This window comes from Somniosus microcephalus, chromosome 6 (genome assembly GCF_052327205.1).
Source record: "Somniosus microcephalus isolate GS21.2 chromosome 6, FLI_Smic_1.0, whole genome shotgun sequence".
NCBI classification, from domain to species: domain Eukaryota; kingdom Metazoa; phylum Chordata; class Chondrichthyes; order Squaliformes; family Somniosidae; genus Somniosus; species Somniosus microcephalus.
In genome coordinates this window covers 35,284,446-35,309,935 of record NC_140992.1, presented here as the reverse complement: position 1 = coordinate 35,309,935, position 25,490 = coordinate 35,284,446, and the positions used below count along the sequence as shown (strand labels likewise).

The following is a 25,490-nucleotide window of genomic DNA, read 5'->3' as shown; positions in this document are numbered from 1 at the left end:
GGAGGAAACCCACGCAAACACGGGGAGAATGTGCAAACTCCACACAGTCACCCGAGGCCGGATTCGAACCCGGGTCCCTGGCGCTGTGAGGCAACAGTGCTAACCACTATGCCACCGTGCCCCCGTCCGTACTCACGCGTTGGGACCGGAATTACTGGCCCATTAATTTGCTTTTTTATTTTTCCTACCTAAGTAGATAACTTTGCACTTTCCCACATTATATTGCATCTGCCAAATGTTTGCCCATTCACTTAGCCTGTCTATACCCCTTTGCAGATTCTTTGGGCTGGATTTTCATTGAGGAGTCGGGTAGGAGGCGGGACTACAACTTTTGGGGTTGTAGTCCCGCCTCCATCGAGTTCTAGCCAACCCATGCGATTTTGACTTGATTGACCTTGTTGAGCCCGCCCAGCAGGCTCAGCAGGCCAATTAAGGGCCACCCGGCAGCAGGTGATGTCATGGATTGAAATTTCTTCCGTCAAGACCTTTTGACAGATGAAATATTAGCGTTTCACAGCTGTTTGAAGCTGTCAATCACTGACAATTTGTACTCCAGGTTAATTCCTTCCTCTCAGGATGATTTAGAGATCTCTCCGGAACAGAAAGCAGAGGCTGCAGATTTTGATAGCTGGCGGCCATTCTGCTTTCTATGCCGATGAGATGAGGGACTCCTGAGACCTGAAGGAAGGAAGGCTGTAAAGGTAAGTAAAGGTTAGTAGAACTTCTTTAAACACTTTACACAGACCAAACACACTGACCTCTGCACTCATGCACCCATCACTCACCTGAACACCGGACATCTCGACCCCTCCAAACCCTTCATCCTGACGGCCCGCCTTACTAACTTGACATGGTTTGGAGCCGTCGGGAATCCCACATTTCAACAATGAAAATAGGGATTAGGCTAAAAACTGCCTGTTAACTACCTGTTAACAGGCAGTTAATTGGCACTAATCCCCTTCCCGCCTCGGGGAGGCGGGGTCCCAGTGCGGGCAGGTACCCGCCTCCTTTGAAACTGGCATGGAGGCAGGATGGGGGCGGGATGGGGTCAGGACCCCTGATTTCAGGATTTTAAACCCCCACACGCCTCCAATCCCGACTCCACGGCCCAATGAAAACCCTGCCCTTTGAGTCCTGTGCACAACTTGCTTTCCCACACATCTTTGTATCATCCGCAAACTTGGCTACATTACACTCGGTCCCTTCATCCAAGTCATTAATGTAGATTGTAAATAGTTGAGGCCCCAGCACCGATCCCTGTGGCACCCCACTAGTTACCGTTTGCCAACCGGAAAATGGCCCATTTATCCTGACTCTCTGCTTTCTGTTAGTTAGCCCATGCTAATATATTACCCCCAACTCCGTGACCTCTTATCTTATGCAATAACCTTTTATGTGGCACCTTATCAAATGCCTTCTCGAAATCCAAATAAGCCACATCCACTGGCTCACCTTTGTCCAACCTACTTGTTACATCCTCAAATAACTCCAGCAAATTTGTTAAACATGATTTCCCTTTCATAAAACCATGCTGACTCTGCTTGACTGCGTTATGATTTTCCAAATGCCCTGCTACTGCTTCCTTAAGTGTGCTTTTATACTCACTTTTCCAGAGTGCAGGAGATCATTGAATCTCTTCCTACATTGGACCCAGGTGCGACTGAACAGACACCTTGCAGTTACCTCCTCAGCTATTTGCAGCCAGGTTGCCTTTGTCTGCTGAGGAGGTTTCCTTCTTCCATTCCCTGGGAATAGTCCTCTGACTCTCTCCACAAGAACATGGATAGTGTCATTGTTGAAGCGGGGAGCAGCCTTTGGTCTCTCTGCAGACATCGTTGAAAGCACCAGCACTCGGGAGCATCAGAACCGAAGTGAGAGCCAATGGGGACACAGCACCCTTAAATACACCGGCTGCAATCTCGTCATCACAGCAGCTCAGCAGACCCGCACCTTGTGATCAGGCCGGGTAACGCGCACGGCCGGCTTAATGAGCTTAATCAACAGAAAATTGTGTCAGCAGACCGGCTGGAGCCGGGAGCGGGACCGGAACCCGCTGACTACCAGTCCCGCCGCCAACCCGCCTCCACTCGGAAAATCCTAAATGTTTGGAGGTGAAAACATTAAAATAAAATAATGTAACTGGGAGTTGCAGATCAACAGGGTGTTTCAGATGCCCGTTATTTCAAGGGCCTCCTCCGCTGTTGGGGTCACATCCACAAACTTCGGTGGTCCCCAGCCGGTCTCAGCTCTCTCTCTGGTATTCTGCGCTCTCTTCTCCTGCAAAAGGGGTAGGTCAGTGTTATGAGTGGTAAGCAAGGATGCACGCTTCTTCTGCATGTAGTGCATAAGGTGACTGGGAGAATCAAGCAGATGTTATAGGGGTGGGGATGTCATGTGCTTGCAGAAACTGTCTACAATGTGAATTGAGGAGGTTTGGTAAGAGGAGCTGCAGGCCGAGCAGTTTACATGAGATGAGATGAGGATGGCGTTATTGGCAGCAGTGAAATGAGGAAGCGGGAGGTGAGCATGTGTAAGGAGTGAGGATGAGATGTGGTGCAGTGTATCGTTGTGATTAGAGGTGAAGAAAGTGATGTGGGGGTGAGGAATGGTGTAGGAGGGTCAAAAGGGAGTGAACCGAGGTACATCGCTGGAATGGGTAAAGAAGGACCTGTACTGACCTTTCCTGACCTAGTCAGGTCATTGAAACCTTTCCTGCACTGGATCCAGGTCATGGCATGATGCTCCTGCTGTTCACTTCCTCAGCCACCTCAATCCAGGTTGTGTTCATTGTGGCAGCAGATTTCTGCTTCCCACTTGTGGAGAAAAGATCATCCCTCCTGGCCCTCACTGCACCCAATAGGACCTCCATGGAAGCATCAGAGAACCTGGGGCCAATTTTCCCTCTCTTTGCAACAATACTGTTATGTTCATTAATAACTAGTCGTTTTTATTAAGAACAGCTAGCTTTTGCTAGACACTTTATTGAGCACATGTGGACTAGGTACAGTATCTGTAGAGGCCTCCATCTTGACTGCTGCCTTGTGGGTAGCCTAGTGCATCATGGGTAGCCCACTCTTATATACATACAGCACCACCTAGTGTACCATTCCAGAATGACAGGTTACTGATCGTTACATCCCCCTTTCTTTGAGGTTAAACAAAATCAGTATCAATCAATATCAATCAATAACAACATAAACATCTTCAACAGTCAATACATTTTCAATGTAGTTTTCTTTGTACTCAAAGATTAAGTCTATCAGGCTTTTTTATTTCACGTGTGGATCTTCTCAGCACAGGTAAGTCTGATGTGTTTTCATGAGAGCCTGTATGTGTGTTTGTGTTAGATTGTTCTGGTGGTGAGTGACAAGATTCAGTTGCGGCATTGTCATCGATTTGCTCTTCGATAGTCTCTTGTGTTTTTAGGAGGGAACGGCGGGTCCTCCTGAGAATCTGTCCTTCCTCAGTTTTAACAGTGTATAACCTTGGTCCTACTTCCTCAAGAACTGTAGCTTTCCTGTTCCATGCATCTGGATCCTCAATCCTGACAACATCATCCCTTTTCAATGGTTTCAGAGTTTTGGATGACTTGTCATAGTATGATTTCTGTTTCAGCTTTAACAGTTGAAGTCTCTGTCTCAGTTCCTTACTCTGCTTTTCTTTTGCACAGCAGGGTAGCGTGGTACGCAACTTGCGACCTATTAGGAGTTCAGCAGGTGAAGAACCAGAGTCTAAAGGTGAGGCTTGGTAGCTCAGCAGGGCGAGATAAGGATCAGACTTGCTTTCTGTCGCTTTCTTCAGTAGCTGCTTGAGAACTTGAACACCTTTCTCTGCCTTACCATTCGACTGAGCATACAAAGGACTGGATGTGATGTGTTGAAAGTCATAATGTGCTGCAAACTGTTGCCACGCCTTACAGTTGAAGCACGGACCATTGTCGCTAACGGCAATCCTGGGAATTCCATGTCTGGTGAAGATGGATTTCACATGCATTATGACACTGCTTGCTGTGGTGCTTGAGAGCAGCACCATCTCAGGATAGTTAGAATAGTAGTCAATCACTATTAGATAATCTTTACCATTTAAATGAAAAAGGTCCATACCAACCTTTTGCCATGGTGCTGTTGGTATGTCAGCTACTATCATTGGTTCCTTTGCTTGTTTGTTTTGGTGTTTCTGACATGTCTCACATTTGCCTATCATGTTCTCAATGTCATTATTTATGCCAGGCCAATAAACAGTGTCTCTTGCTCTCCTTTTGCATTTTTCAATTCCGAGGTGTCCCTCATGAATCCTTTTGAGCATGTCTTGACGTAGAGCCTGTGGAATGACTATTCTGTTCTGTTTTAGTAATAGTCCACTTGTGACACTCAATTCTGACCTTATGTGAAAATATTTTGGACAGGAACCTTTTGGCCAACCATGATGAATGTTCTCTATTACTGTTTGTAATACTGTATCTTTTACTGTTTCTTCTGCTATTTGCTTTGATTTTGTGTCTGACACGGGCAGGGCAGCAGTGACCATACTCACATGAACATCCACGTCTTCTTCAGTAGAGCTCACATGACTCATTGTGGGTGCTCGGGATAGTGCATCTGCTAACACTATGTATTTGCCTGGTGTGTAGATCAGTTCAAAGTCATATCTTTGCAGCTTCATCATGAGTCGTTGAATCCTTGGAGACATCTCATTCAGGTTCTTTTTTATGATGGCAACCAGTGGGCTGTGGTCTGTCTCAACTGTGAAGGTGGGAAGTCCATATATGTAGCCATGAAACTTTTCTAGTCCAACTACCAAGCCTAGACATTCCTTTTCAATCTGGGCGTAACAACACTCAGTATCAGTCATAGACCTGGAGGCATAGGCAACAGGCTTCCAATCTTCACCCTCTGCTTGTAGCAAGACCGCACCTAGGCCATCTTTTGATGCATCCGTTGACACTTTGATTCTTTTTGTTGGGTCAAAGAATGTGAGTACAGGTGTGGTTGTCAGCACTCTTTTGAGGTTTATCCACTCTTGTTCATGTCTTTATGTCCATGCGAACTCATTTGTTTTATGTAGCAGGTCTCGCAGACAGGCTATCTTGGCTGACAAGTTAGGAATGAACTTTCCAATGAAGTTTATCATCCCCATGATGCGTAGCACTCCTTTTTTGTCAGTGGGTCGGGGCATTTTGAGTATGGTGTTTACTTTTTCCATATCTGGCTCTATTCCTTTACCAGATAGATTATCTCCTAGGAAAGTGACTTCCTGGATGCCAAACTGACACTTGGCTTTGTTGAGCTTCAGTCCATTCCGGCGTATGCTCTGTAGCACTTTAGTCAGTCTCTCATTGTGTTTTTTCAGTGTGGAGCCCCAGATGATGATGTCATCAACATAGACCCGAACTCCTTCCAGACCTTCAATTATGTGTTCCATCGCTCTATGAAAGATTTCAGATGCAGATATTATACCGAAAGACATTCTGAGGAAACAATACCTGCCAAATGGTGTGTTGAAGGTACAGTATTTGGTGCTCTCTTCATCCAGTTTTAGTTGCCAAAATCCTTGTGAGGCATCGAGCTTTGTAAAGTATCTGGCACCTGACATTTCACTGGTAATTTCTTCTCGCTTGGGAATCTGGTAGTGTTCACGTTTTATGTTTGCATTTAAGTCCTTTGGATCCATGCTTATTCTTAGATCATTGTTCTTTTTCCTTACACATACCATGGAGTTAACCCAGTCTGTTGGCTCTTCGACTTTCCTGATGACTCCTAGTGTGGTCATTCTGTCCAGTTCATTCTTGAGCCGGTCACGCAGGGGTGCTGGAACTCTTCGTGGAGCATGTACCACTGGCTGAGCATCCTCCTTTAGCTGGATCTTGTAAGTGAATGGTAGAACTCCAAATCCTTTGAACACATCCTGGAAATTATTCACTACAGAATCCACCGAGTCATCTGGTCTGCTTATGGCACAGTTTATACGGTAGACTCTCTTGACCAGTTCTAAATCCTCACAAGCTTTGTCACCCAGTAGTGAATCAAATCCTTCAGCCACAACAGAAAACATGAGATGATGCATTTTGTCTTTGACTGTCACTTTAAGTCTGCATACACCTAAGCTATCTATTTTCTGTCCATTATTGTCCTTCAGTAGTACTGACTTTTTCTGTATTTTGGGCTTTTCTTTCATATTGTTAATGTCACTCATACTGATTAAGTTTGCTTTTGCCCCAGTGTCTAGTTTCAATGTAACTAATGCTCCATTTACCTGCAGAGGGATCATCCATTTGTCCTCTTTTACTGCATTAACTTTATGTTCAGCATTGTTAATTCCTGAGGGCTGCACATTTTCTGTATCCGTTTTGATATTGTCACATGACACCATTCCTACAAAACATGTCTCACTTAAATCAGTGTCCTCAATCACATTAACTCGTTGCCCTTTCTTTGTTTTTACTTTTGAAAAGCATTGTTTGGCAAAGTGATTCTTTCCATTACACTTTGTGCACATTTTTCCAAATGCTGGGCATTGTCTTAACTGGTGTTTGTAACCACAGCGTTTACAATTAAAAATTTCATCCTCCGATTGCTTTTCATTTCTGTTCTGCCCACGTTTCTTCCCCTTGTAGGACACAGCACCGACAGCAGCATTATCACTCATTACAATCACATCATTATTGATTTCACTGAAAGTCTTCGCGTGCTTTCGAGCTAGCTCGCTGGCTTGGCATATTTTCACAGCTATTTCCAATGTTAGTTTGGTTTCTCTCAACAGACGTTCCCTGACTTTTTTATCATGAATACCAAACACAATCTGGTCACGAATCATGGATGCTTTCAGCTCAGAGAAATTACATGTCTGTGCTTTCAGTTTCAGATCAGTCATAAAGCTATCAAAAGTCTCATTTTGCTGCTGTGTCCGAGAACAGAAGATATACCTCTCATAGGTTTCATTCTTTTTGGGAGAACAATGTGTATCAAACTTCTTTAGCACATCGTCTAATTTTTCTCTGTTCGCCTCTGGATTAAATACAAATGTATTAAATACCTCTATTGCCTGTGGGCCTGCAACCATGAGCAGCAACGCTATTTTCCTTGCGTCTGGCTTCGTACCGTACCCGATGGCAGCAATGTAGAGTTCGAATTGTTGTTCAAAAGTCTGCCAATTGTAGTCGATATTTCCTGTGAGTTTCAAACGCTCTGGTGGCTTCAAATTCTCCATGTCGCGTTGCACAATATTCAGCAGATCTTACCAATCCTGGTACCATGTTATGTTCATTAATAACTAGTCGTTTTTATTAAGAACAACTAGCTTTTGCTAGACACTTTATTGAGCACATGTGGACTAGGTACAGTATCTGTAGAGGTCTCCATCTTGACTGCTGCCTTGTGGGTAGCCTAGTGCATCGTGGGTAGCCCACTCTTATATATATACAGCACCACCTACTGTACCATTCCAGAATGACAGGGGGTTACTGATCGTTACAAATACTACCAATTTTGAACAATCCTTCTGACTCAAAGTAATGCTATCGCTGAGTGAATGCAGCCTCCCTTGAAGAAGTCGATTGAGGCTTTAAATCGTGGCCGGGACTCAGAGTGGAAATCGTGTCATGCGGGTGGGCGACACATCCGCAGCCGTGTGAATCGGCCGAGAAACCCGGAAGCACGATGGAAATGAGGCCTGGTCATTAAAATCATCAAGTCACGCAAAGTTGCGGGTTCATCGCCCGCTTTCGCCCTCACACGTTCTGATCCTGACCCCACCCCCACCCCCAGGTAATATTGGAGCCAGTGTCTCTGTGCATCCAGAATGGGTAAAGTGCCTTTGTGAACTGAGGTGGAGGTGTAGGATGTGGGAGAATCATGACTTGTTTGCTCTGTTGAAAATCTAAATACCGGTTTGTTTTTTCCATTTTTAGGGTAAAAAGCTATTAATTGTGGAGTATACAAAGACTTAAAATGAAGCAGATTGCATAATTTTTAGTGTAAAAGTTCAAAGTATTCTGATGGAGGATGTCTTCAGGCTCTTCTATCAATGCGTCACCAATTTCTGTCGTCAACATTTGGATTTCCCTTTAGGCTCCCATGTACTTATGTTTTTCTTTCCTCCAATACAATTGAAGGAATGTTGTGTGTAACTACCACTTAAATAACAAACTGTGTAACTACAAGAAACTTAAGAAAAGACATACTTGCTCTCGAGTCAGTACAAAGAAGGTTCACTCGGTTAATCCCGGGGATGAGGGGGTGGTCATATGAGGAGAGGTTGAGTAGATTGGGACTCTACTCATTGGAGTTCAGAAGAATGAGAGGCGATCTTATTGAAACATATAAGATTGTGAAGGGGCTTGATCGGGTGGATGCGGTGAGGATGTTCCCAATGATGGGTGAAACTAGAACTAGGGGGCATAATCTTAAAATAAGGGGCTGCTCATTCAAACCTGAGATGAGGAGAAACTTCTTCACTCAGAGCGTGGTAGGTTTGTGGAATTTGCTGCCCCAGAAAGCTGTGGAAGCTACATCATTAAATAAATTTAAAACAGAAATAGATAGTTTCCTAGAAGTAAAGGGAATTAAGGGTTACGGGGAGCGGGCAGGAAATTGGACATGAGTCTAGGTTCGGAATGGTCATGGCCCTGTGGGTAGTGGAGTGGGCCCAGGGGCCGTGTAGCCTTGTTCTGCTCCTACTGTGTTCTAATTCTGTGTTAGATTTCAGGAGATGGTTTTATTCCTGTTCCTGGCTGGGGTGGAGATCGCCTTTACAGAAGGTAAGTACTGTAGAAAATATAGGGACAGAGTGATCTCCTGGAAGAATTTCGATCGCCTAGATGGGTCGGAGAGGAATTTCCCAGATTTTTTTCTCCCAAATTGGCCATTGGGTCTTTATCTGGTTTTTCGCCTCTCCCGGGAGATCACATGGGTTCGGGTGGGATGGAGAGTGATAGAAGATTTGAGGTTAGGATCAGATCAGCCATGATCTTATTGAATGGTGGAGCAGGCTCGAGGGGCCGATTGGCCTACTCCTGCTCCTATTTCTTATGTTCTTATGTTCTGGTATCCGGCACTGACGGGACCGAGCTGGTGCCGTTAGATCAAAACTGCCGTATAAACCAGCGCTAATGTTAAAACATACAGAGCTTTTCAGGTCTGTGTGAATCAACAAACCCTGTTGCTTAGCAACAGCTTCAAAACAGTTGGCTGCAGCTGCAAGCGTCTCTAGCTGAAGCTGTTGCTTAGCTACAGACCTTGCAGAGCCTGACTGGGGAAAAAAAAGCAACGAGAAGTAAAAATACTTATAGAAAATGGCTCCTGAATTTTGCCGGTAGATAGAGCTTTCCGGACTTTTAACCTCCAGTTAAATGAAAGTTTCCTGTACTTGTTTTCACATGTTATGGCCTGTCTTGAGTTGTCAGCATTTTGGAGGCGGTGTCAGCTTTGGTGAACCTCCCTCTCTTTCAGTCTTCACTAGAGGGTGACCAGCCTAGGACACACAGCTCCAGGCAGCAATAAATGGGCTGCACTCTGGAAAAGTACTGGGGCCTGACAGGTTCCCCATGGAATCCCATAAAGTCCTACTCCCCGAGCTAACCTCAATGCTGCTGAAACTAAACAACTGAGGATAAGACATAGCACATCTAATTTGCATGAGGCAGGCGGCATATTACTGTCATGGGGGAAGGGGATTGACCAGGATATTTCCCAACCCCTCCTGAGATCCAAGCTGTGGCCCATTTCACTCTTTGCGGCCTGATGCAATAATAACTTAAAAATAAAAAAGCCACTCTTTCTTTGGGGGTGAAGTAAGATATTAAAAATTGGATATAACAGGGCAAGACAAACCAGGATTCACTTGCAACACCAATATACAAGGTGGAGGGAATGGGTTAATTCATGCTCTGAGTTGAACAATAGAGGTCTGTAAATTGCATGAACCCAGCAAAGTTTTAAACATGATTAAGAGACTCCAAATGCTGAGAGATTAAAACCGCAAGAACAACTCCTGGAACGATTGAGAGAGATGTGTGTGTTCGGTCAAGCGGGCCGACACCCATGCACTTAAGAGTCTGTTCATTGTAATTCACAACAGGGTTCCATTCTTCAAAGTATACTGAGGTTAACTAAAGTGTTTTTGCTTTGCAGAAATGACCCAAAGTGAGACAGAAAGTCTACGGTTTGCCCACTTTAAAAAGAACTGATATCTTAAGAAAATACTTAATAGACCAAACCCTCTGACTACGGGCAAATGGATGGTTGTAAAGTAATTAAAATGAGGCCCATGGTCGCAAGAGGTGATGAGACCAACTGATAATGAAATGTGGGAATTGGGGGCAGCAAGAAGATAACTTTCATGGTTTTATAATTACAATTTAGCTATAACTCTGTATATGCTAATCAGCTTATCCCCACCTCTAGGGCAGGGCCTTAATTTTTGTATAACTGTGTGGACTTTGAGAGGCTTGTTGGAGTTGGATTCAGACGTGATCTGAAAGGCTCTCCCCAGGCCTGAGTAAACCGTTTTGACTTCAATTATTGGGTCTGTCTTTCTTTCAACAAGCCAGTGACGTTGACCTTGTACATCACTTGGTCCGCACTTTGGGGGCTTACGTCAGGGGGTCAAAGGCCACTCCCCTTGCCAAGACCCCATCCCCCCTCCGCCGCCCCCACCACCGGTGAGAGGCTACTTACATCCATCTGGAGGACAGTATACCTCCTCTCACTCGGTGTACCAGTCTCCAGTCCAACACAGGGTGCCACTGAGCTAAGGAAGCAGTAACTCCCAGCCTGTGGAGTCCTCACTCCTGGGGACACCCACTTGGTGTCACTTGCCTTGTAAGGGGAAGGCAGAAGTCAAGAAAATCCTGAAAAAACTGGTGCAGTCGGATCACTGGCAGGTTCCGCCTCATGAGTTACAGGGAGTCCAGTGGAATCCCTGTAGATTTTTAATTCTGCCAACATTCAACTCCCCCTTTTCATTATATACTGTGACAAATATTCAATTAGACTTTGGCAATTTCTTTGGGCTGCAATGATTTTTCTTGCTTTAAATATTTTAATTAATCAAGAGTCTATTGCTTGTATCCTAACTCGCACCAAGTCTCGTTCATCCATCATCCCTGTGCTCGCTGACCTACATTGGCTTCCAATCCAACAACGCCTCGATTTTAAAATTCACATTTTTTTTTCAAATCCCTCCATGGCCTCACCCCTCCCTATCTCTGCAACCTCCTACAACCCTCTGAGATCTCTGCGCTCCTCCAATTCTGGCCTCTTGCGCATCCCCGATCTTCGTCGCTCCACTATTGGCAGCTGTGCCTTAAGCTCGGGAATTCCCTCCTTAAATCTCTCTACCTTTCTCTCTTCCCTAAGATGCTCCTTAAAACCTACCTCTTTGACCAACCTTTTGCTCACCTGTCCTAATATCTCCTTATGTGTCTCGGTGTCAAATTTTGTTTGATAACGCTCCTGGGAAATGCCTTGGGACATTTTATTACTTTAAAGATGCTATATAAATGCAAATTGCCATGTTTAATAGAAACTCATAAAGATTGAAAAGCAGAGGGGACGGACATGAAAGTGTCTCCTTCTCTCCTCTTTCCCCTCCTACAGCAAACAGGATTCTCCCATGAGAGATACAAATAAACACTGATTTGCTTTGCAGCAATTAGCAACTTCCAGCTTTCATGGAGAATGTTAGACATTCTGGCGGCTTCTCGCATTTTCTACTGTCAAAATCAGCATTACAATCTGCCAACGTACAGTTGCTTTTGGCACATGGCCATTCTGATGGGGGCAGGAGGAGGACTCTGTGTGTTATTATGATCATATATCATAGTGTTTCAAATCTTGCCACATCTACCTAGAGGAGGCATAGTGGGAAGCAGTGGATAACTGAAAAATAACCCATCAAGATCAGAGGGCAACATAACTCAGGAGAGGTGCCGATATAAACACATTATGCTGACTGTGCCAGATGTCAACGTAACTCTATCTCAATCCTGATGTGTACTTTGACTTTACCACCTGCTGCTTTTTGTTCTAAATTGATATTACAGTCGATGTTTTTTGTTGCAAGTCTGAAAATCTTTGTGGTGCCCTGTGTGACAGAAAAATAGAATTTTTAAGATAGGAGGAAACCATTTGGCCCTTCCTTCGTGTGCTGGAAGTTAGACCCCTCTCAGGGGCTGATTTTACACAGCCTCGTTTTCCTGCTTTGTTCTCATGGTGGCATAGTTGCTAAGTTCACAGCATTGGTGCAGTCATTTGTCAAAGGATGGTGTTCTTAGGGATGTGGCCCATAATTTATAGATTGCCATGTTCAAATCAAGGACCAGGATGGACAACAGTAAGACCACGCCCCCTCCCCTCACCCTTCCCGCCCCCTCCCCTCACCCTTCCCGCCCCACCCCGAACGCCCCTCCCCCCTCCCCCCCCCGACCCCCCCACCCCCCGCCACCAACCATGGCTCAGTGGGTAAATGCACCAAGTGCTGTGTACTGAGACACAGAGCAGAAATGGTAAAGATTTGATCCCTGGTCACTGCAAAGTTGACTGATCTCAGCTCGAATGCTCTTGCTATCCACCCAGGCAGAATAACCTGGGCATCAATTTTTAGCAATTCACCCTTTCTGGCTTGTTCTATAATGCTCTGCTTTGGTAAATGTGAAGTAAATTAACATAAGTGGTTACATTTATTTTTATTACATTCCAGCAATTTGCTAATCCCCATGGAGCTTGTTAATGTAACAATAACGCAATGTCTGACATGCCTACGTAGGGTTTAACTTTACTGTTTCCAACTTTACTTCAAAGGGGTGGAATAAATTTAGCTACAGGATGTATACTGTGATGTTTCTTAAGTAGGAACATCATCAACTGAGCAGAACATGCACACATAAAATAAATGTCATCATAATATTACATCGTCTGACGTGATATTACATTGCTGCTGTTCTCCTGGCAGAACATGAAACCCTCAACTCTCATTTCCTATTTTTGCACTTTTGTAAGGAGCCCACGCATTCCGCACACTTAGACTTTGGAGTCTCGCCTGAAAAATGGGCGGCCAGCAATTGAAAATCGGATGGGCGGCGGGGGGCATTTCAGCTGCCCCATTGATGCGCAAGGCCCACCTGATGGTACTTTTAGGGGGGCCTATAAAGGGACGAACAGCCTGCCCACCTGAAAATGATAGGAGGCTGCTTAAATAGGCAAATCGGGGTCCTATGCCAGTTGTCCTGTGCTCCACCCAATTGTACCAGGCGTCCAGCAGCCTAACCAATGGTCCTGAAAGGGACCGCTGAAGGCCGCTAATAAAGCAGCCCAGGGTGCTTTCAGTTTTGTTTGGTGGACCCAGGAAGTACAGGAGTCAGGCGTCAGGTGTCAGACCCTGATGAGCTGCAGCCGAGAAGACTAAACTCATCCTCTAGCTGAAGTAACAGGGAGATTTGAATTTTCTTTTTCTTTCCCAGAAGACAGCCCTCTGTTTCATTTGCCAATCAAAATCTACCAGCGATTCCCACAATTTACCTTCCCTCAGAAATCTCCGATAACCCACTCCGCTGTCACCAGAAGTTGTTCGGCCCTAATCATGGCATTCCACATCCCTCTGTCACCAGAGGAACGGCCTGGTAGACCCTAATCAGGATGTTCCTCCTTCAACCGTGACCAGAACAGTTGGACTACCAGACCCTGAAATGTGCGAGCCTTGAGCTGATATATTTTATATACAGTGTTCAGTTTTCTCTTTTAACTCTGTTCCTTTAGGTTTTTGTTGGTTTAATGTCTTGCAATGGCACTTTTGAAAAATAAACCTGCTGAATTGATGCAGATTTATTTGCATAAATGTTACATGGATGCCTGCACACTTCAGTCATCCAGACCTCTACTGGCTTGCCATCATCTGGCACTCAATGAGGCGAAAGAGGTAGAGGAATAAAAAGTGGGATTGACATCACTAGAACAATATAGCCCCATTCAACAATCCACACTTAAATGTTACCGGAGGAGCTGGGGTGTCAGACCCTAATCGGGATATCCCACGTTACACACTCAAAACACCATTTTGTGCTGAGCTCTACTTAGCACTAAAGATCAAACCACAAACTCCAGGACAATGTCCTGTCGAATGTTTACATAGCTCGCTTACTCCTCTCAACCAGTTTCACAGAATCACAGAATCACAGAAACCCCACAATGCAGATAGAGGCCATTTCAGCCCATCGAGCCTGCACCGACACATATCCCACCCGATCCCCATAACCCCTGCACCAACACATATCCCACCCTATCCCCGTAACCCCATGTATTTAATCCCCCTAACACTAAGGGTCAATTTATGATAGCCAATCAACCTAACCCGCACATCTTTGGACTGTGGGAGGAAACCGGAGCACCCGGAGGAAACCCACGCAAACACGGGGAGAATGTTTGCGGTGATGTCATTAGCACTTGCTGTTTAAACATAATTAAAGAAAGAAACCTAAATAAATATAAAGTTAGCGATAATTCTTTACAGCTGTTTTATTTTAAAGGAGCTCTGATTCCCTCTTTATAAAGGATCCTGATTGTGAGACACTGTCAAAAGTAACAAATGAGTGGGCAACAACATGGCAAATGGAATATAATGTGGAGAAATGTGAATTTATCCACTTTGGTTGGAAAAACAGAAAAGCTGAGTATTTTTTAAATGGTGAGAGATTGGGAAATGTTGGTGTTCAGAGGGACCTGGGTGTCCTTGTGCACGAGTCACTGAAAGCTAACATGCAGGTACAGCAAGCAATTAAGAAAGCAAATGGTATGTTGGTCTTTATTACAAGAGGATTTGAGTATAAGACTAAAGACGTCTTACTGCAATTATATAGGGCCCTGGTGAGACCACACCTGGAGTGTTGTGCACAGTTTTGGTCTCCTTACCTAAGGAGGGATACACTTGTCATAGAAAGAGTACAACGAAGATTCACCAGACTGGTTCCTGGGATGGGGGGGATTGTCCTATGAGGACAGATTGAGTAGACTTGGCCTATATTCTCTAGAGTTTAGAAGAATGAGAGGTGTAGAAGTGCCTTACTTCTTAGCTCTGGGTAATGACTCAATACACACTTGGATTCGTCAGACGGACAGGCCTTTTATTTTACTTCTCTTGCAAGGGGAATCAGTACCTCCACTCAAGGGGTGAGGCTACTATTCCAATGATACAGTGTAAACGTTCTATATTTATACAGTGTAACAAACAAGTTTGATTGAAATCCCTTTGTTCCTCTATCAGGATACATTTTAGATTAATCATCAGGTAGAAATAACATATTGACAGAAGGATCCTGGACACATAAGTCAACCGTTAATCTATAACAGGGCATGAATCGTGTAACCGGAGGTCCTCTTTAATCATATATAAGGGAGGCAAGCTTTGCTTTCGGTCACAAGTTATCAGGTCATTGGTACATCAAAGAAACTCATTATTCCACTTCTACATTCTCATTAGGTGGGCAGGCATCTGTTCTTGGCTGTAGTTCGAGTACGTGCAATAGCTCTAGTTACACATCGACACTTGCCCAGTGTCAAGTCTGAAAACTTTTACCCAGCAAGCACTTGAAATTAACCCCTTATATCATGTAGATTTCCTCATTCCCCCCTTTTGTCCTTTCTAAGGACAATCTATCTCGCTAAGTTTAAGAAACTCTACATCAAAGGTCTCACCCTTAATATCCTCATATTCAGACATCATTGGTACTGGAGGAGTTGACGTTAATAAGGAAAGGACTTTTGTACACAATAATTTTAAACAACCAATCAATAAACTAATTAAAATTATTATCATCACAATTGCGATTAAGGTTTCCAAAATTTGCTTTCCTAGTGCTCCTCCCCATCCTGAAATCCAATCCCACATGGACCATGGTTCAGGTTGACGTAGTTTCTCTACAGCCTCCTTTATGTGGTTTACCAGGTTGGTGATATTTTCTGAGCTATCTGGGATATAGGTGCAACATTCGGTTTTTATGATTGCACATGTGCCCCCTTTTGCCAACAATTAGTCCAGAGCCATGCGGTTTTGTAAAGCAACAGTGCGCATAGCCACCATTTCTGCGTTTATCATTGGCTATTTGTTCCAGCACTGCTGCCATGTTTATAGATTCTCTTGCCAGCTTCCCTGTTCCATACCAGGGAAATGCTATAGCAAAGAACCTTTCAGTTTCTGTAATGGCTCGTTTTACTCGTGTCCCAGGGTGGCTATCCAAAGATGAAATATGATGTATATAGGGCACTACATATCCCAAATAACATGACCCAGTCCAATTTTGTGGTAACCAAGGGTATGCACTAATAGACTCTCTGGATTCCTTCGATTATCATATTGGGGATGAAACCACCCTTCAAATTTTATAAGGTTGTATCCTGCATTTTTCCATTCATTTTCCAACTGATCTGGGTTTAAACTATTTTGGGTCTGAAATGTACTGGCTGCCTCCTCATTCCAGGTGGTATTAGACTGTAATAACCACCCTACCATCTCTTCTATCTCGAAGGGAATGGGCCTTAGAGGTATTCCACCCTCTGCATGCACAGGGATGTGGCTGCATATCCAGCATTTGGCAAGGTTCTGTTTTTTAGCATACAGATAGTCATGTATACAAAGGTATTAACTTGATGATAGTTATGCTTATTTAACAATCTTCTACTTCTCCCTCCTTGTTTCCTAGCGGTCCTATTAATTTTTCTTTTCTGAGTAATTGATGTTGAAACGAGGGGTTGTGTAAAAGGATTATCACAAAACATTAACTTAGCTGTCAGGGCCAGTCCTCCTCTTGAATTACCATTGCAGAAAACCCCTCCGTTCGCAGTTTTGTCACTTGGTAATACAGTATCAGGGCATGTGACCCACAGCTTATCAAGCCTCTGTCCACTATCTTCTTCTACTATCTTATTCTGCCTAATCCTAAGACTCAGGGGTTGATACGGGGGTACCTGCATAGTGTGATCCTGAAGCTGAACCTTCATAGTCTCGTTATAGCATATAATATAAAAGAAATCACTGTTTAAAAGTACACATTCTTCTATGCATGGTTTGCCCTTCAGGGGATCTGATAAATCAATATGGCAGTTTCAATTATCGTTAACAAAGGGGACAGTCTTATTAGAGTCCAAATCCAGTTCATCTTGGCAGTGTATCGTCTTCAACTGATGCCTTCTTACAATGGGACACGTGTATCCATGTTGGTCGCTCCTTTACTTTTACAGCGGTGTTTGTGGTCAGGAGTACTTGGAAGGGTCCCTCAAATCTGGGTTGAAGGCCATTCTTTCGCTTGAAGATTTTTATGTAGACGTTATCTACTGGCTCGAAAGTATGGCACTTTCCTTCAGCGGGATCGACCTGGGCTTCCTTCACCTGTTGATGGAAACTAGAAATACATTTGGTTAGTGCAATGCAATAACTCAACATATCTTCCTCCATTTTATGAATGTCCATTTATTTAGCTGTTAAAGGTGCCGAAAAGGGCAATCTTTGTGGTCTTCCCATGACGATCTCGTGAGGCGACAATCCTGTAGTTCTGTTGGTAGCAGACCGCATTGTCATTAAAGCTATGGGTAACAAATCAACCCATTTAAGTCCAGTTTCTTTACACAGTTTTGCAAGCTTGTTTTTCAGCATCCCGTTATATCTTTCCACTAGTCCAGCCGACTGTGGATGATAACTGCAATGGAGGTGCTGGTTAATCTGTAAGGCTTTGCATAGTTCCTTAATCACTGTTCCCATAAAATGGGACCCATTGTCACTTGACAGTTTTGCTGGTATCCCAAAGCGCGGTACAATGTCCTTCAATAAACATTTAGCAACAGTAGTGGCGTCACTCTTTCTACAAGGAAACGCTTCAATCCATCTTGAAAACATATCAACAATAACTAATACATATTTAAAACTCATACACACAGGTAGTTCAATAAAATCCATTTGCAAGTGTACAAAAGGACCCATGGGGTTTGGATGGGATGCGGGCTGTACCTTCTTTATTTTTTTTCCTGCATTCATTGTCTGGCAGATAATACAATTTTCACATATTTGTTTTGCCAACTTTGAGATTCCTGGTGCATACCAGGTCTTGAGGATATAGTCCGCCATCCCCCTTTTGCCCGCATGGGTGAATTTATGAACACATCGGGCAATTGGTGATAGTAATGATTTGGGTGCCACCATGCGGCCGTCATGATGAACCCATAAGCCGTCAGTGTTTTTTAAAACAATGATTAACAACCCATTCCTTTACTTCATCAGAACTGGCCCTATCTTGATGGGTCAGCACATCATCTAAGGACGGGGGCTGCGGTATCTCTGGCTTTTCCCTAACAGGGAAGGCTGAAACTTGTCGTTCAGTACTTGATATAGCTACTGACTTAGCAGCGCTATCTGCAGCAGCGTTTCCAAGCGCAACCTTGTCCAAATGCCCCATGTGCGCTTGGCACTTAATAATTGCAATCTGTTTACGTCTCTGAATAGCTAGTAAAAGATTTTTTGCACTTCTTGTGCATTTTTAATCTGGGTTCCTGAGGAAGTCAGGTAACCGCGAATTTTCCAAATTTGTCATGCTCATGTCTGGTTATTTCTGAATAGTTCAATATCCATTGTCTACAATAGCCAGTCATTCCTAGAAAATGCTTCATTTCTCTTTTAGTTTTTGGCAACGATGTGTTGCAAACGACCTTTATTCTATCCGGCGTTAACTCCCTGTTTTAACAATGATTCCATCACTGGCTCAATTCCTTTTTCTGCTTTCTCTGACAATGGATACTGTGACCTTTTGGGTAATGGTGCAGCTGGATTAATTGTAACTTTATAGGGCTGTGCAGTCTAATAGTTAGGAGGTATTTTAAATTAAAAAAACGGCTGATAATCTTGTCCTGTTTTGTCATAGCAGGCCGTGCAGTGCAATTTTGGATGCCATTTCCCTAGTTTCAGGGATTCCTGGTATTGTTTTATGGAGCTTGTAATGAATCCCCACGCTCCTAACAGACTGACAAGTTTGGGACTCAAACTTGGGTCGGCAATTTCCCATGCGTAAAGAACAGGGTGTTTTATTTCTGTTACTGGGTACGCATATGCCTTATCTACTTGGATTTCTACTGTTACTCCTGATGCGGAGCAAATGATTGTAGCATTCATTTTGCACAGCAAGTCTCTTCCACATAAATTCATAGAGACATCTCCTGATAACAGAAAGGAGTGTTCTTCCTCAAATTCTTCTACTTTTACTGTGAGGGGAGTCAATTGATTCAAGCATTGTAGTATTCCAGCCAATCCAGCTATCGGAGTCTTTTTCCCATTAATAGGCATTCCTTCAGAATATCCTTTCCCTAACACCGAAAAGGTTGCTCCTGTATCTACTAAAATGACATAGGTCTCCCAGCTATTTGCATTTTAATTTCAAGTTCGCTGTGTGAATTTAAAGAAACAACGGGCATTTGGTGGTCTGTGGCGCCTGGGGCTGCTGGTGTCAGTCAGTAATTCTGATCTCTATTTCTCCTAAATCCCTGTCCGTTTGTAGGGTAACCTCCTGACTGGTCCGAAAAAGGGTTATGGACAGTGAAATTAGGACCTTTATTCTCTAACGGAGGTCCATTATTGGAGGTTTTGTTCTGACGATTTTTCACAGGGCATTGGTTTGCCCAATGTCCGGGTTGTCCGCAATTGTAACAATTACCAGATCGTCCATACCCTCTTACTCTACCACGTCTTCCTCTATATTCCCCTCTATTCATCCTTCTATAGTTACCTTGTTATCCTACCATAATAGAGGAGAAAGGTGTTTCTTCGGGGTAATTTTTTTTTCTGACTCAACAAACATAGAGGCAGTCTTTTTATCTGGCTGTTCTCTATTTCTCTCTCGTCCGTTAAACATTTCTCGAGGCAAGTAATTCTTTCTATGTTAAATGACTATCTGAGGGAAAGGGTCTAGTCTTATTTACAGTCCATTTGGACCAATTTGGTAGGTGATCAATGGATGATTGACCAGTTCTTTAACATAAAGGCTGCTGGCGTGCCTTTCTCGGGTGGCTTACTGGCGCTAGCACTCATTTTAGCAGCTTAAATGGTTCACTTAAAACAATCTAAACTCCCGTGACAATCCATGATCTGCGTTGTACGCCCCTACAGATCAGATTAATAAACTATACATACGTATAAAACTCGAGGGTTCTCAACCCTCGTGGAAGGTATTTCTAACTGGGGAAAATACTGAATCCACAATAGCTTAGTGGATCATGTAAAAGACATCACTATTTTCTCAACCATACATTCCGCCGCGGGACTCACTTCCCCGGCTTGGGTCTTTTCCAACCCCTTCTGCAGTTTTTTTTCAGCTTAAATATTTTAGTTAAAACATACAACAATTCCGTAACACTCTATGATCTGCGTGGGACGCCTCTACAGATCAGACATGACTAAACATTAATACATATAACAATAAACAATACACTTGTTAAACAACAACCAAAGTGTTACTAAATCCCCAACCTATGCAGCCTTACTGGACAAAGCTGCAAAGTTGATTGATAATAACAAGTAGTTAAATACTCACTCTCATAAACATTAAACATTGACACTGTGTTTCAGACATCCGCCCACTCTTTCTTTTTTTTACCCTATTCCCTTTAGCCAAATCTTTAGCAAAAAGGGCCTTCAATTTGTCCCAGCTAACTTCAAGCTCTTCTCTCCTTCTACCCTACTCCCTTTAGCCAAATCTTTAGCAAAAAGGGCCTTCAATTTGTCCCAGCTAACTTCAAGCTGGAACCTTGCTAGTTCAATTTCCAGTAAATCGCTAGCTCCTTAGTTAATCAAATTCCTGACTTAACCTTCTCTCTCAGCAAGCTGGAACCTTGCTAGTTCAATTTCCAATAAATCGCTAGCTCCTTAGTTAATCAAATTCCTGACTTAACCTTCTCTCTCTGGTACCTTTATTTCAGCGCTTCCTACAGTCCTTTTCTGCACGATCCTGTTCGCGGGGCGTCAGCGCCTCATGGCTGGTCCTCTGTTCCGTTTCTGAAAGGGAAGCAGTCACAACGGCAGTTTAACCCCCGAACCTTGTGAGTCAATTACCCGATGGCAGTACTGTCCAATGGAATAAACAGACTATGCGCAGCTATGCTTCTGGCAGGGAAAGTCCCAAAAATGTGGCAAAACACCACCTTCGGCCGATGGGATTTTCCCAACCGAGCAACGTACTCGGCGTCTGTTAACTCACCAATTGGTACAGCAAGCCATCTCGGTGGAACCTCCAAATTGTAGAAGTGCCTTACTTCTTAGCTCTGGGTAATGACTCAATACACACTTGGATTCGTCAGACGGACAGGCCTTTTATTTTACTTCTCTTGCAAGGGGAATCAGTACCTCCACTCAAGGGGTGAGGCTACTATTCCAATGATACAGTGTAAACGTTCTATATTTATACAGTGTAACAAACAAGTTTGATTGAAATCCCTTTGTTCCTCTATCAGGATACATTTTAGATTAATCATCAGGTAGAAATAACATATTGACAGAAGGATCCTGGACACATAAGTCAACCGTTAATCTATAACAGGGCATGAATCGTGTAACCGGAGGTCCTCTTTAATCATATATAAGGGAGGCAAGCTTTGCTTTCGGTCACAAGTTATCAGGTCATTGGTACATCAAAGAAATTCATTATTCCACTTCTACATTCTCATTAGGTGGGCAGGCATCTGTTCTTGGCTGTAGTTCGAGTACGTGCAATAGCTCTAGTTACACATCGACACTTGCCCAGTGTCAAGTCTGAAAACTTTTACCCAGCAAGCACTTGAAATTAACCCCTTATATCATGTAGATTTCCTCAGAGGTGATCTCATTGAAACATAGAAAATTCTTACAGGGCTTGACAGGGTAAATGCAGGGTGGGTGTTTCCCCTGGCTGGGGAGTCTAGAACTAGGGGTCACAGTCTCAGAATAAGGGGTCAGCCGTTTAGGACTGAGATGAGGAGAAATTTCTTCACTCAGGGGGTGGTGAATCTTTGGAATTCTCTACCCCAGAGGGCTGTGGAGGCTCAGTCGTTGAGTATATTCAAGATAGAGATCGATAGATTTTTGAATATTAAGGGAATCAAAGGATATGGGGATAGTGCAGGAAAGTGGAGATGAGGTAGAAGATCAGCCATGATCTTATTGAATGGCGGAGCAGGCTCGAGGGGCCGAATGGCCGACTCCTGCTCCTATTTCTTAAGTTCTTATGTTCTAATCACATTCTGAAAAATACATTTTAAAAGAAACAGCAGAAGTTTTTTTTCAAAGGATGTAATTAAGTTACAGTCAAATGGAAATAATTTTCTTCTAGCACAGGCTATCTATTCTGGATCTGCCTTCCTCTGGTCTGTGTAATCCACCAATGCCCATTTAAGTCTCCTGGCATACTTATACTGATGTCTAGTTTTACACTTTAAGAGTTAGTTATTGTGTGTTCATAAAACACTCCCTTTGAAATAAATCTCACCTTCACATTCCTTCCCCTACAACAGAGTCCTAACAGTGATTAGTAAATAAAGTGTAATGCTGAAGGAATCATGTGATATATTTCTATCCACTACCAGATCATCCAGCTCTTGTTCATCACTCTGTGGCACACCTTAAAAGAGCGAGTTTTCAGTCAAACAAAGTAATACTTTTGACTGGTTATATTAGGGTGCCAATTTGTGTTATGGAGAGAAATATATGACGGATAAGTGAATGTGAAGGATTCCAGAGTGCCAATGATGAATGGATGTTGTTAGGCAAATGTCAAGGATAGAATAGGAAGAAAAATAATGAGGACGACTGTTATTATCATTTGCCATGAGCTTGTAGAAGCTGCAATAACAGTGCGTCCACTATCTTTAATGTGCAAAACCTCTCAAATGCTTCAAAAGCGGAAGGGAGAGTAAAGAACATCGAGCATGTGAAAGGAGATGATTTGGGAGTGGCGGCTGAAAGCATGGTCGAAGGGACAGGTTTCAAAGACTTTTGTAGTTGGGTAGAGATGTGGAAAGGTAGAAGGGTTTAAGAAGTTAAATTCCAGAATGCAGAGTCATATGACTGAAGGCTTGGTCACTGATGGGCGTGTGGAAGGAAGGGGGGCATATAGTAAACCAGCAATAGAGGAGCCGAGGTATAGAATCATAGAATGATACAGCACAGAAGGAGGTCATTCAGCCCATCGTGCTGTGCCAGCTCTTGAAAGAGCTATCCAATTAATCCCACTCCCTGCACTTTCCCCATGGCCCTGCGGATAGAACTGGAGAAGTTGCAGAGTTAGAATGCGGCGAACATGGCAGAATTTGTAAATGAATACAAAGAGCCACTGGAGGTGAGCAAGGACAGGCGTGATAGGTGAGCTGGAGGGACAGAGGTTTCGATGAACTGGGGTTTGTATGAAAAGAGCTCGAGGAAGGCATTGGAGAAGTCAAGCTTCAAGGTGACAAAATTAGTGAGTAGGAGTCAGAGGGCGATACAGGACTGCATAAAACATTCCTCAGGACAGATTCAGGATTTGGCAGAGATGTTAAATCGCTACGTTGCATCAGTTTTCACTCCATTTGATGATGCTCAGTTAAGATTAATGCAATATATTTGTAAGTTTCAAAGTGGATGCAGATCTAATCTTGGAAAAACTAAGAGTTCTCAAAACAAATTGGGCTGCTCGTCCTGAGGGCATTCACCCAAGAGTGCTCCAAGAAATAAAAGCTGTGCTAAGTGGCTCCCTTGCTTATTTAACAGCTTTCTCGAATCAAGGAATGTTCTCATGGACTGGAGAGAGGCTCATGTGCCAATATTCAAAAAGGGCAACAAGTCAGAACTCGGAAATTATATGCCCACTAGTTTAACTTCAGTTGTAAATTGCTAAAAAGAATCATTAGATATCCTTTGTATGATCACCTGGACAATAACAGGGTTATTAGAGACTCTCAACATGGCTTCTTCAAAAAAAGGTAATGTCTCACTAATCTCGTTGAAGTTTTTGAGGAAGTAACTAGTTTGGTGGATGAAGGTACCTCGGTCAACATTGTATACTTGGATTTTCTAAAACATTTTGATAAGGTGCCACACAAAAAGCTCCATCACCTCTGGGTGTCATCAGCTTACATGTGGAAGCTAACCTCATGTCTGCAGATGATGTCACCAAGGGGCAGTGTGTAGATGAGGAACAGGAGGGAGCCAAGGATAGATCATTGGGGGTCACTGCAGGTGACAGTAGCTACTAAAGCAAGCAGGTCAGGGGCTGGGTATTCCATGGCAAGAGGCTCAGCTCCTGCCCTCCCAAAACCTTTCCACCACCTACAAGGCAAACGTCAGGAGTGTGAAGGAATACTCTCCAGTAACCTGGATGGGTGCAGCTGCAACAGCACTCAAAAATCTCCCCACCATCCAGAACAAAGCAGTCCTCTTAATCGGCACTTCACCCACTAGCCTAAGCACCCTCCCCATCCACCACCAGTGTACGGTGGCTGCACTGTGTACTATCTACAAGATGCACTGCAGCAACTCGCCAAGGCTTCCTCAGCAGCACCTCTCAAACCCACAACCTGCATCACTCATAAGGCCAAGGGCAGCAGGTGCACGGGAACGCCATCACCTCCAAATTTTCCTTAATTTACACCATCCTGATTTAGGCATAGCATCGTCGCTCGGTCAAAATCCTGGAACGCCCTACTTTGTTGGGAGCTCCTTCACCACACAGACTGCAGCGGTTCAAGAAGGCGGCCCACCACCACCTTCTCAAGGGCAACGAGAGATGGGCAATAACTGCCGATGCTCACATCCCAAGAATGATTTTAAAAATGTCCCCAGCACTTTGATCATAACATCATATTTCAATATACCAAATAATAAAGGATAATTTCTGCAAATATTTGGCAGAAGATACAAATGTCTTTGAAAGCTAGATACTCCAAAGCAGTGGTTTTCAATTTTTTCTGTATGGGAGAATCTATTCTAATCACAAAAGGCAGTTTCAGTTAGTCAAACAGAAACAATGCAGATAACATTTTTTAAGCGTATAACACCCCTGTGGTATAAAGATTATTCAACCAGACTGAGTCCACTGATTGAACAGTATATTAATTTCCACCTCTGTAAAGTGCTGATCACCATGATAAAGGCAGGCAACTGATGCAGCGCCCTCTTGTGGATTCAGAATAAGCTACATCCTACAGCACATCAGAACAGGTGGATGTTAAAGTGCCAACATTTCACACTAGTACGATAGCAAAATACTGCAGATGTTGGAAAGCCGAAATAACAACAGAAAATGCTGGAAAAACTCAGCAGGTCAGGCAACATCCGTGGAGAGAAATTTGAGTTGACGTTTCGGGTCGAACCCTTCTTCGAAACTGGAAAGAAAAGAAACTAGATCGAAGGCAGGGCTGCGATCGGACAAAAGAATAAAAGAAACAAAAGAAGTAAAAGAGATTAGAAGCTAGACGAGATGGTAATAGGCTGAGATTAGGTGTAAAGTGTACTGGCTG

General features: G+C 43.6%; 1 long non-coding RNA gene across 1 annotated transcript; it reads right to left on the bottom strand.

Annotated features, from left to right (window-relative positions):
- Positions 1-15,091: 15,091 nt before the first annotated feature.
- LOC147115598 (uncharacterized) lies at positions 15,092-21,643 on the bottom strand. Its single transcript, XR_015078642.1, has 2 exons — positions 20,932-21,643; positions 15,092-17,386 (listed from the first exon to the last, which is right to left on the bottom strand). It is a non-coding gene; the product is annotated as an uncharacterized LOC147115598 (long non-coding RNA).
- Positions 21,644-25,490: the final 3,847 nt, after the last annotated feature.